Source organism: Engystomops pustulosus, chromosome 6, assembly GCF_040894005.1.
Source record: "Engystomops pustulosus chromosome 6, aEngPut4.maternal, whole genome shotgun sequence".
Taxonomy (NCBI): domain Eukaryota; kingdom Metazoa; phylum Chordata; class Amphibia; order Anura; family Leptodactylidae; genus Engystomops; species Engystomops pustulosus.
The window spans coordinates 45,136,654-45,150,361 of record NC_092416.1 but is presented as its reverse complement, the minus strand read 5'-3'; the positions used below and the strand labels follow the sequence as shown (position 1 = coordinate 45,150,361).

At 39.1% G+C, this 13,708-nt stretch overlaps 1 protein-coding gene across 14 annotated transcripts in view; it reads left to right on the top strand.

The window, feature by feature from the left end:
- Nucleotides 1-13,708, top strand: part of AGRN (agrin) — a 334,557-nt gene that overhangs the window by 99,715 nt on the left and 221,134 nt on the right. The gene's annotated exons all lie outside the window — the stretch shown is intronic.

Genomic DNA, 13,708 nt, shown 5'->3' with positions numbered 1-13,708 from the left:
ATGTTTATACCATTACACTATTTAACACTTGTGCTAGGAGGTACAGATGCCCTGGTCCCATTAGGATGACTTTTTTCTACTCTATAGGATCACTATTGATAGCTTTATGTATGTATTCCAGATAAGTAATGAATTTTTTAATGCCAGTTTTTAATTCTTTATGTCATTGGGGGTACCTAGCTATATGTCATTACATTGCTTTGGAATTAACCCATTTAATTCACAAAAATACAGCATTTCACAGATATAATTCCAACCTGTCTCTATCAGACCTGGTGTTGTCAATTTTGTTGTCACTGGATAAGACTTTGGTCACATTCTTCTCATGAATAGCTTCTTTTGTCTGCACACTGCAGTGCTCTCAGCCTCCTGCCCCTCCCCCTGCATTACAAGAGCAGTTTAGACACAGGCACTTCCCGCCAGCAAGCAGCAGTGTGCAGAGACTTACTTTACAAGCTGCAGACAGATAAGGTCTTTATAGCAGAGCTGACTGTGTGTTTTATTGTTTATTTAAGTAAATAGAGCAAAGAGTGTCATCTCAAGAGTGTCTTATATCCATCTCATGGATCTTATCATCTCTCTGATCTCTGATCTTTCTATCTGTCAGATAAACCTGTACCCTTATAATCTAAGCACATTGTAGGCACACAGGATTCAATATCACAGAGGAATCATAAAGTGTCTGCTTAGAGAGTCCCCGCCCACACTATGAAATCTCACACTGACCATCACTGAGTGATATGAGCTAAAACAGCGATAAAACTGAGTAAGGGGGTTAAAAATTATCTTTATTGTGTGAACATCATTAGGGGATTAAAATTTGAGAACTTTCTTTTATGAGCAACCCCCTTTAACTGACCTTATATACTGAAACCATTGACATCAGTTATAGATGAAGGTATAGATAAAGAAATCCCTTCATAACAAGTGTTCTGTTAAATGTACCTCATCTCTTGTGTGATTAAGGAGATAATAGTGAAGAATGCCATGAAGACAATTACTGACAATTCCATGGATGGACTTGAGTGAAAGACAGCTGAAGGATTTGTGATTTAGCGAAGACATTTGGTAATGATCGCAATCACATTTGAGGCAAATTTAATCTCTTTTTTCCTCCAGCCAGTCCCTCATGGTTCTCCTCTGTTAAATGAAATCTATAAGTGATGCTTAACAAAAGTAAATACCGACATTAGGTCCACGGGAGCTTCATTCAAGTTTCTGCAGGCCAAGTGAATACAACTTGAATGAATACTATCCATGTATGATATATGCTGAATTCATGAATCTAATTGATACAATATAGCAACATACATTATCTATACTGTTCCAATTTAAGAAACAAGTATTCAGTGTAGGATTTATACTGGATACTACACTGTATACATTGTATGGAATAGCAAAGTCTACCAGGTCTTCTGGCCAGAGGGAAGCCAAATGGACACTCATTTGTCCTCTATTAGGCTCATGGTGTTCTATGGACACGTATAACTTTAACATTGGGAAATTTCCCTGTGCAGACTGTAAAAGTACATCACATAAATGTAGCTCACGTGATTTTCTTATTTCAGTATTCCATAATACCCTTCATGGGTATTACATGTTCTAATATGCTATCATTGACACATTTTATGTTACTTATTTTGAATGGATCTTGGAGTGACATTACTTTTACATATTATGCATAATGTATATAATTTGTACATATGCAGCATTTGCAGGATAAATTTATTATTGGAATTTCCATTCATAGATTGTATTCTCGCCATTATTATATAATGTTACGGTACAATTGAGAATGTAATTATAGCTTTAGAATGTGTGTAATTTGTCAGTACATGTGTAGACTTTACATGCAGATGTTAGTGACATCATTTTAATAGGACAGCTGTTTTATCAAATACTAAAACATGTCTGGTTATAATTGCAATGGAAAATTGCATTCCAGAATCTAGAGCATAGAAAACAGAGTTACCTGTTTTATGTCATTAGGAACTTGTGTCTAATACCATATATTTATATGCATGTTAAAGCAAGTTTAACATGTTTGCAAATCCAGTTCTGCTATGTCCCGAGGTGCATTGCTTGTTATCTCAGCTTCATAGCTGAGTCCTTTGGGAATTTTGAGTTTGCTCCATTTTTGCTGCTTTAGTAGGAAATGAGTGCAGCTCAAGCGTGTTAATTTGTTCACATGTGGTAAAGCAGGCAGAGGACATGTGTTCACTGAGCCCAAAAATCATCAGCCACATGACCAAGTATTATGTCTCCAGTTGGTGTTCAACAGAATAGGTGCAGTATTAGGAATGGAAGCACAAACAGTGACAGAAATAATAATGTATAAGCTATTGCAAGGGAAGAGCATCACCTTTTGTTGGCAGCTCTATAAAGTTATCTGAAGAAGAGCTTGGTGAATTGCAATGGTCTCTGTACACTCTGTTCCGCTTGTTAGCAGATATGACAATAGGCTAATGCTTTATTCATGGACCTAAACTTGTGGGGAAGAGATACCAAGCATAATTACCCTCTCTTGCTCTTTCTTTCCAAAGGACGGGAGCCCAGGGAGAGAGCAAAAAACCTGTTGCCTGTGACGTCGCCGCCTTTTGTGGGCCTCATTAAATATGAATGTTGTCTTGTGTAGAAAATAATGGATTATGCCCACAGATAGTTGAATAATACATTGTGGACGGCTTGGGTGTCATCAGACTGTTTGAAAAGTAAAATATGCAGTCAGAAAAGCGAGGGGTTCTATTCACTCAAATTGGCAGCGGATGAGGGAGCAGATTCATCAAAGAGAAATGTTTAGCGCTGCTGCTGAAACATACAGAGAACACAAATTCACTTTCTGGAAATATTTTCACTTTTCCTCCCCATTAAATATACATTAGGAGATTGCTTGGTTTTCTTGTGTCCCTGGCTGGGAAGGAATGGCTGTTTTGAGTTTGTTGAAGTTTGCTTGTTTATATTCTTTGAAAGTATTATTCAGCATAAGGATCGTGGATAGAAAGTGGAAGGCTCATGATGGATTCTAGAAGAGCACTGTCACTTAGTGACTGCCGAGGACACAATGAGCAGACAGATTTGCAGACATATTTTTCTGGGGTTTGTTTTCTTTGTGTAAAACAAATGGAAACAAGTCTTTGAGATCAAGAGCTTCTTTTAAAATAAATTACCAAAATCATTTTGCACGAGACATCATTCAAAGACCAATTAAAACTAAAAAGAATTATGGATGGTTCTGAGCAATGTCTTATTACCCATAGCAATCAATTGGGTGAATTTTTATTTTGTAGTCCACTATCTGCATGGACTTCCTCATACACATACATGATCATCATGGGGGTCACAATCTAATCAATCTACCAGTATACTTTAGAGTGTGGGAGGAAACCGGAGGAAACCCACACAAACACGGAGAGAACATATACATTTTTTGCAGATCTTGACCTAATGGTACCTGAACCCAGGACCCCAGTTCTCTCCTAATAACAGAAATGTTGGACTGTCGGATTATAACTCAATACTTATCTACCCACATATCATGTAGGACAGACCCCAGATATTTATCTAATATGCCCAACAGGGAACATCTCTGCTACTGAATTTCCATCAGTTATTAAACTGTTCAAAATTTTATCTAAAAGTTTTAGTACTTTGAAAATGGCTGCTCAACATGTAACTCTTATTCCCATCCCAGTGTATTTTTCTAAGATCTTGAAATAGTCAGGCTTTGTCTGTGGGCAATGCAACAGTCAGCGGAGTCCAGTAATGGGGTGACATTGACTTTGGTGTAGCATATATTTGGCGTTGATGTCAATGTCAGTTTGCCCTGTGCTGCTGAAATGCCTTTTCTATCAGGTTACCTTGAGCCAGAGTTATCTTTTGTAATGGTTTTCCTACTGTAACAGAATTCAGATCTCTTCGTTGTAAATGTATTGCATTGGTTTCGGACTACTTTAAACTTCTGAAATAGAACTACTTAAAGATATGTATTAAGGTCTACAACTTGAGTGCCAGAGAAAGACACCTGGGAACAGAGAATGTGAGCACAAAATACATGTCATCAGTGCTGCTAGGCCAGTTTTTTGCATGCTCTGCATGAAATTATGATTATTTCGCGATTATGCCACCGCAATACCGTGTGGGCACGGAGGGACACCTACAGAGCTAGTCCTCGGGCGGTGTTCCTGTCCTAAAAGACTGCGAACATTTGTTCACAGGTTTTTACACAAAACTATGCAAGGTCGGGCCTGGCGTAATTTTGCGCTCTAAATCTCTTGTTCTTATGAGAATCCAATATTTTTAAAATCCAATTGTCACAGAGACCAAAAAAAAATTTGGATGGGGTTACAATGATAAAATATACAGTTCTGACTTACATACAAATTCACCTTAAGAATAAACCTACAGAACCTATGTTGTACGTAACCTGGGGACAGCCTATACTGTTACTGCTGAGGTGGGAGACAGACCATTGGCAATTTACAACCATGTCTTTTTATAAATGCGTGTAAAGAATTCCTAGTACTGCTCATATACTTTTTGTGAAAGTATGTAACCACTAACAATATGTTTTCAATTAACCATGAAACCTGCATTGCTGCACATTTGTTTGTATTTCTTCCTTTTGTCTGTTATCTCCATCCCCTGAAGTTGTCCTCATATAGCTTCCAATATGCATACTACAAAGCAACCAGCAGATGTCACCATTGTGCTATGAAAAAGTAAGAGCAGGTGTTTCTGCAAAGTATAAGTCAAAGGTGAAATTCAGCTTTTTTCCTGTTGAGCACAAAAAAGGAATTTGTTGGCATGCTGTGCCAAGGGAGGAATAGCTATCCCACAGCAAACAGCAGAAAATACTCAATTATTCCAAACAGTGAGCTACTCATCAGAAGCGCCATTGGATCCCAAGTAAAATGTACTTTTACAATCATTGCTTAAATGATTGCGCTGAGTCATAGAAGGATTTACTACATGTTAATGCTTAGATTAATCAGAGAACAGGTAATATATTCTCTGTAACCCAACAGGGGGTTTTGACAGATATTTTCATATTTTTTGGTTTAAGCTTGTTGTTGATCTTCCTTTTTTCAATCCAAAGGCAAATTAACTAGATCCCATTCAGGTAGTTCCCTCTAGCTGTTTGCTATTACAAAATCCAGATTATGCTTAAAGTTATAGGGGGATATTTATCATACACTGGTGCTTGCACAGGGCGCTGCCATTTTGGGAAGGATCGTTGCTCCCCAATGACATGATTGGTAGTGGCGATACTCCCTGTAATAGTGGAATTTGTTGGCAAGTGACGGTGCTTGGGTAGTTTAAATGCTGCTGGCTATTTAAACAGTTAACAGTTAACACCTGCCATCAGGATTTTAAAGTTTGGGTTTGTCCATCACTTGCTGTGAAACACCACCTTCTTTCTATCTCCATAGACCTCTATGAACTTCTGCCGTATTGTTTGCAAGGCAGAAATTAGCAGAGCTTTCGGAGTGAAAGTTTTAGTTTTTTACTAAGAAAAGGAGCATGAGATGAGCAAAGTAAAATTTCTCTAATAATATTTATTATAAAGTTTCTTGTATTCACTTGCTCAGGAAATGTTGTTGAAATGTTACTGAACAGTTTGGTCAAGCATTTACATACATTTACATATTTTCAAGCTGATTTATTTCTTTGTCTGGGCACAGAAAATATCATTTTAAGGATCTCTGGATGTTTGTACATTGTAATTTGGTGATGGCAATTAACTCCAAACCTCTTCTGCTAATCACCTTGGCCCCTCCTTTTGCAATTCCTTTACATTAGCTCTCTGTTTTTGCTATATACTGTACGTATATTTCGGCCTGTATGAAGGCTCACAAAGTTATTAGTTACTGGGTGTGCTGCACTCTGGGTATTATGCCATGTCATGTTAGGAGCATCTGTTAATGCTCCATTGAAAATTAGGGGCATATGGAGATACAGTGTCCCCCAGTATCTATCCATGGATATTATATTGCTGCTCAGTACAGTTCTTGTAAGGCATTTCCCTATGTTTAGAAAACAATTGAATAACGATTACATTTTTGGTACAATATTAACTCCAAAATGAAACTGTCTGACTTTTCCAGCCATTGTCATGCAGTGCCAGATAAACAATTGAATAACATTTGTTCTGAAATATATTATGCCATTATGTACTACCATGTTGTAGGAGAAATATTGTGTTCCTCCAGGCAGCTGAATATGTTTGAGCTGATAACATTCAGTTGTCAGTGATAACAATAAAAATGTTCCAGTTGTGCAGGAAACATAGACTGCAACAAGTGATGGTAGATTTGTCTGCATTTAATTTTATTAGCAATATGGGAAGGAACGATTCCCTTCCAAGGTGTTAATAACTGTGATGGGAGGCAGGAAGTTTTAGGGGAGCTCCAGGCAAGAGAGGGGACAAAGCAACATCGAGTTGACGGGAATAATTATCTGCTGACAGTGAAGTTAGAATCTACTCTATTCACACACACATTATTTAGTTTTATTAATTATGACTCTTATTGTATAACATGGTGAGATGAATTAATCTGGGCCTCGGGCATAGTTTACTGTTCTTATTGTCATTGTGGTCCTGTGTTAGGCTCATTTCATTAGTGATTCATTTCATTAAGTACTTTAGTGATCAACCAACTGCACCCTGATGAGTAAATTGCCATTTGCCAGTCAGGACACAGTTCGCCAGAACTCAGTCTCCCTTAGACATGTGCAACGCTCATGGGGTAACTTGCGGTGACTTGGTAAGGGGGAAGGCAAGTGTCGATCATTTACAATGAGATGGATAGTCTCTTTGTATTGTTCCATCACAGATTCAACAGGATTAGAAGTATTGGAAGTGTTTTCCATCAAAAAGATGGACACTCAGCGGTGTTAGGCCTCTTACCCACAAACATTTTTCTCCCGTGAGTCCAATTGGACTCACACCAAACTCTGACATATAGCTGTTCAACAGATCTTTTCACACAATTGATTTTTTTCACACAACATGTCCCCACTACTCAACAGAAGGTCCCTCTTTAAAGGGAACCTACCACCACATATCTACCTATAAAAGTAGATAGGGTGGTAGGTGGACCTATAGGACTTGAGGAAGAAACTTGAAAATTCAGAGCAGCACCGCAATCCTGGTGGGTGCAAAGTCCAGATGCTCTCTGGCTCGAGAGCCTCAATAATAAATTTCAAGAAAAACCGGCAGCACTCCAAGGTAGTGTCAAAAAGTGACGGGGTGTCTTTATTCCATGTGCAACGTTTCAGCTCACAGGGAGCTTGACAAAGGCTCCTTGTGAGCTGAAACGTTGCACATGGAATAAAGACACCCCGTCACTTTTTGACACTACCTTGGAGTGCTGCCGGTTTTTCTTGAAATTTACCTTTATAGGTAGATATGTGGTGGTAGGTTCCATTTAATGACAATATGACTTGTTATCCCTGCTACTATAAAACCGTGTAATCAGTACAGTTATACTAGTTAAATGATGAGCTATGTTTATAGATTTTCTTTAACTGTCATGGCGGCGCAGTACTTCAAGTGGGTCTTTTCATTTATTATCAGTTATCCCACAAAATTCCTTGTACTATCTGTTAATGTGCTGTAAAATGCATTTCGTTGTAGCCTGTAAGTGGATTTGAATCTCCCAAGTTGTTGGCTATTAGGGGGAGTTTCTAATGGAAGGGTAAAGTGCTAAGAATTGGAGGTTCCTAAAAGACTTGCAAATTGGTTCTACTCCAGAAAGAGGAAGGTATTTCTCTAGTGCCCCCTATAGGTTGGTATGCTGTAAATCAGTGTCCACACCACATAGGTGGCACTAGAGAAACATTTTCATGCAGGAGAGATAATTTGCATTGTCTATAAGACTCCAGTTAAATCTCCTAGGAGAGAACCAGCACCACCAGACCTAGAATACGTCACTAGTTTTGGATCACTACTGCAGTTAAGGGGAACGACTACATTAGTAACATATTACCTAATTCATTACTTCCAATGTGCATCCTGTTTTGTAGAAATGAAAAAGACCTTGTTATCACTATCCACACTATGAGGCTCAATCCATCCTTAGAGATTGCAAAACATTGCAGCTCGGTGTAATAACATGGAATTACGGCCGTATTTTTCAATCCTTTTTATTTTCTTGTTTTGCTGCTCCGTCTTTTCCCTGGCCTCTTCTCAGCAGGGGTTAAGTGCAGTGCTCTGCCAAGTGTTAAATGAAAATAATTAGAATCCGGAGTGGGATCTCCCTCTCTCCCTCCCATTCAGATACCATTATTGTCAAGTAAATCGGTATGCCATAAACCTTTAAGAGCGGGAGGAGGGACAGTGGCACAAAGCTCTCACACTGTGTATTCTCAGATATATATCAATTAGCCAGCAGCGTCTGTGAGCTGCATGTATACGAGGGATGGCGAAATACATCTAAGCGAGGATTAAAAGTATTTTTTTTAAGTCTCTCTTCACAGCTACGCCTGGCATGTGTTTGTATTTAGGTTTTGTTTGCAGTTTGAAAACATTTGCTAGCAAACACCAATTACTCCTCATCTCGTTAATTGGCATCTTCTCTCCTCCTTCCAGCCTGCCATCACTGCTCTCGTAGTGGCACCGCTCCCGAGCTGTATATTTATAGATATGAAGCCCCCTCCTTTTTCTCCTTTTTAGAGTCTCATGTTGCTCCTGATACTTGCAGATTTGGCACATATTTTTTTCCTGTCCATGTTAGTATCACCTGTACATAGAAAATGAATACTTGTTGTCAACTCTCAAAGTCAGTGAAATGTATAGATGTGAACTATTAAAAGGGTTAACAGAATCCATAGGGCAATTTCATTAAAATATGTATTGATAAGTACCATGGGTGCTCCCGCGACCCATAACTCGGGTCACAGGCTCACCCGTGCCCCTCTGTATACGCCAGCACAGCGCTCGTGCTGATTACCTCTCCCCACTCCTGATCCCGGTCCCTGGGCCATGTGTGTGTGTCCCCGTCTTTTAGGGCACGTGCGTTGGCCTCCTTAAATTTAAAGTGCCAGCACACCGTTAATTGGCACTGGCCATTTCCCAGAATTCTATATAAACCTGCCTCTCCCTGCACACCTTGCCACATCTTCGTACCTTGTGTCCTAGAGAAAGCTGTGTTCCATGCTCTGTGCTATTATTGTGATTTCTCGTTGTGACCCCGGTTCCGTTCCTGACTACGCTCTTCCACTGCCTGCCTTGACCTATTGCTATGTCCCTTTGTACCTTGCTTTGGCTGCCTCCAAGTTGCACCAGTGGAACGACCTGGTGGTACCACACTGCAGCAAATCCAACCCGCTTAGCGGCGTGCTCTGGTGAAAACCTGGTGCCACTTAGATTCCGGTCCCATGTGTCGGCTTACGTCATCATTCACGGTGATCCAGTGGGTCCACTACCCCAGAAGCCTGACAAAGTAAATCATGATCATGATATTATAACCGTTAGGCTTTTTGCCCACAAGTGGTTTACTGGCATCATCCTTGCATTGCAAGCTTGCCTAAATGTGTGGCCCAAACTCACAGAGACTGGTACTGAACTGGCCAGATGTTCAGACAAGTTTACGATGCAAGTATATCACACTTGCTCATGGGCAATATGTCTTAACGGTAAATATAAATTAGAATCAGACTTTTAAAGGGTAGGTTGAAAAACTTTTTTTCTAAAAACATCAACAGGATTTGCTATGCTAAACTTAGATTTGGTCGCTTCAGTGCTAAATATATTTCACTGATCAGTCTCTTTAGACTCTGTTTAATTATATTTTTTAATTTTTTGTGATTTTCAGATGTATAAATTTGCTGGCATATATTACCAGCATATGCCTCCCCTTTGGCTTCCATTACAATACAATGGAGGAGATGCATTATGCATGTTTTCTGGGGAGAAGGCACATGAATCACTCCCTCCTGTACAATTTTGGTCTTTCTCCGAACCCTTACCACTGTGGGCATGTTGGGGCAGAAATGGGCAGGGAGCATAATGGATGGAGGGCGGGCTGGGGCATGCACCTCCGGCCCCCCCAAATTTACTATTCTTTCCGGGGGAAACGCTAGTCTTCCTGAATTCCCCCCAGTGTGTGACATTATACTGAACTCTTTTTATATACCCCTTGTTCAATATTATTCTTCTAAAAGCAAGCTTAAAGGTGTTTTTTACAACCGGCTTTAGTTGGTGTGAAGATAATAAAGAGGTTTGAACTCTGGTGTAGCATGGCTCCTCCCATCACCAAAAACCTTTGTTAGTATACAGAGGCTCAACAGCGACGTTGCGTTGACTTCACACTCCCGCTACAGCCTCTAGCTGCGGTCTGTAATAGGCTGTGGCAAAGGTGCACTGTCAACGTGACATCACCGATGAGCCTCTGTGTACCAACAAAGGATGATGTAGAGGAGAGTAGCTGGCCTGGAGGTTAGGAGCGAGGCAGGTATAACTTTTTTACTACTATTACAACACCTGGGATTAAATTTAAAAAATTATAAACCCAGAAAACCCTTTTAATAAGCTGCCTTTGAAAAGTACGGCCATTTATCATGAGTCTCGTATTAAAGACTTCTTGTAAGTTTTTTTTTTGTCATGTTTTTTTTTTAATTTTTTACCTACATTTTACTATTCCATATATACAAGAACCGATCTATATTTTGCTTTGCTTATTGAGCTGAACAAGGTAGTTTCCCATTTTCAGGCCTATTATGAAGTTGCCATTCTTCGAAGAGCTGGGCATGAGATGTGCTTTAGTCTCTTGAACATTTATTGTGTTCATCCTTTACGGTCCCCCCTTTCAATTTCCCTCCTATAAGCGTCTCTAATGTGTTTATTTCCAAGCACTCTAGCAGCAGAGGCAGCTGCCTCCAGCACACAACTTTCTCCGCCTGCTTTATTCCTTTCTTGGGTAATTATTATTAATTTAGGTTTTTACAACCCTAGGAGATTTAAAGCCTTGCAAAAAAAATGGCCCACCTCTGGAGCTAGCTAGAAATGCAGAGAGATATGGATTTGAAAGTTAAGTGCCATCTGGAGCTGCAAAAAATGGGAGGAGGGAGAGTATTATATATTGATCAGTCTTGTCAGTACTCTGGCCAAGAATCGCACACTTAGCTAGGGCACCAGTTATTACATATAAAGGGACACAGAGATTAAGATACATTTAAAGGCTTTTCTAGCTGAGAAATCCAACAATATTGTCATGAGACATTTATTACCAATACAACTGTTACCTGAATATGGATTATTTAACACAGATTGGTTTCTTGGGATGTGCATTGTGACAACCCCCAATAAAATTTGTTAGTCACAGCCGGTAAACAAAGATATATTTATATTACATTTGCTGAAATCTATACAATCTATAAAACCTTTGCAGCTGATAGAACAGGGACACTTACTCATAGATCCATGCAAATCCTGTAACTGTGGTAATCTTCCTTTTTGTTGGTCTCCTTCCTTCTTAAATCAACTTTTACATTGATGCTAATTAGCCAGAAGGGCTCTTTGGGGGTGTTACCAGAGCCCCTCGGTGCTGTAGCACTTCCCCCCTATGCTGTAACTTCCTCTGCTGCCAAGGGATTAGGATTATTCTTATTAGTGCTGAGGGGAAAGGGGGAGACAGTGTAACAGCCTGCAAAGCTATAGCATGCAGGGTCTCTAGTAACACCCCAGAGTCCTTCACACTAATTTGCCATGAATAACAAATATAAGTAGATAACAGTATTGGTGCCTGGATCTATAAGTAAGTGTCCCTGGTTTATAATGCTTCAATGGTCTTTGATAAATAATCTATCACATTTCTTCTGCTCCAATAGAGACCTATATGACATATAATAAAGAAAAAAAAAATTAAACCAAACAATATCTCAACATCTATATCTTCCTTACTTCCTTCTAACCTACTAATTATACTGTGAGAGATTCATTATGCCTTCGCGACCAAAAAAACGGCGGAGACTGTAGTAAACAAACAACTGCCGTTCCAAACTGGCGGAATTTGTGACCATATTTATTTATAAAGCCAGAGCCTCTTAGTGGATTCAGGCACAGGACCACCAGGAGGGGGAATTTTAAGATTGGTATTCAAAATGCCAGTTTTAATTAATTCCCCCCAACTGCGTATAATGTTAGGAAAATATATACATAGCAATTCAGGTATGTAACCTGACATAAACATATTCATAGGAGCTGTATACACAAATAGTAGGATGTTTGTAATTAAGATTAATAATATATCCATATAATACATTTCAATATCAGATAGTTGGGGTCAAACATCCAGCATCTATACCGATCAGCTATTCTCAGCAACTGATAAAGAGAGATAGGATATAGCTCCATTTGTGATGTAATGGTCAGTCCAAGTTACTACAGGCATTTTCATTGATTTGATTGATAGCTAAGCTGCAATGAGGAGGATGTTTTCTGCATCCTGTTTGATTTTCTTTGTAGCAGCTAATCTGTGAGGGAACTCCATATTGGACTTCCACATACCTTATATTTTATTTTTTGGATAGGTTATTAATATTATTAAATGAAAGGGCAGCACGGATGCTCAATGTTAACACTACACCCTCGCATCGCTGGGGTCTTGGGTTCAAGCCACATCCAGGTCAAAATCTGCAAAGAGTTTGTATGCTCTCTCCGTGTTTGTGTGGCTTTCCTCTGGGTCCTCTGGTTTCCTCCCACACTGCAAAACACACTTAGGTAGGTTGATTAGATTGTGAGCCCCATGGGGCCAGGGACTGATGTGGCAAGCTCTGTGCAGCGCTGCGGAATCTCTGTGCCCCATATGATAAGGAATTATTATTATAAATTAATTATTAGTCTGTAAAAACCCTTTAGGTTTGTGTCAGCAGTGCCTTTTTACATGTCAGTTTGGCAGTACCATGTAATTATAATTTGGTGATTATTTGCCTCTAGACTCTTGAATTTTATAAAATATGTTCAACTCCATCTTTTTTTTCTCTTATACAGCAGGTAATTTGACAGCTCATGTCATATTAATGCATACATGTAGATAAATTATAGTAGATCCTTTGCTCACAGTCATATTTTTTTAGAAACAGATATAGGAAAACGGCAAAGTCAAATATATTTAGATACATGTTTGACCCTTTCCTTTAACAAAGATCATTACAGATGTCAGTCACATTCATTATGATCAGAATAAAGCTACTGTTATCACAATTGTGACAAAATGAAGGAGGAAGTGTATTGTTAACGGTTTGAGTCATCACCCTGTTCTTGGCTCATCATTTATTTGTGAAATGAGCTCGTACGGTGGGGTTCAGGAGAAATGGAAATGTTAGGAGGTTTTATATTAGTTTCACCTCTGGCTTGAAATGGGCTTTTGAAAAGACTGTGTGCACTTCCCTATTCTTCCTAGCTGATGACTGCAAATCCAGTGATGTGAAGGGGCTTATAGAAATTGCTAAAAATCTAAATGAGAAGTAAATCTCAATTGTTGATTTAGGTACATTCCTAAAATTAAAAGAATACTAATAATAGTGAACATTTAAAAAAATTCCTTAATTATCTCAGCATTCCCCAGCTAAAATGGAAGTGTTCTGCTATATAACTAAAATGTGCCATAATATTATGATGGCTTGGAGTCTAATGAAGATACAGAGATATAAGCTCAGCCTCCTATCTAAGGATCTAGTTGATAATGAAAATTTCTTAGGAAGATAG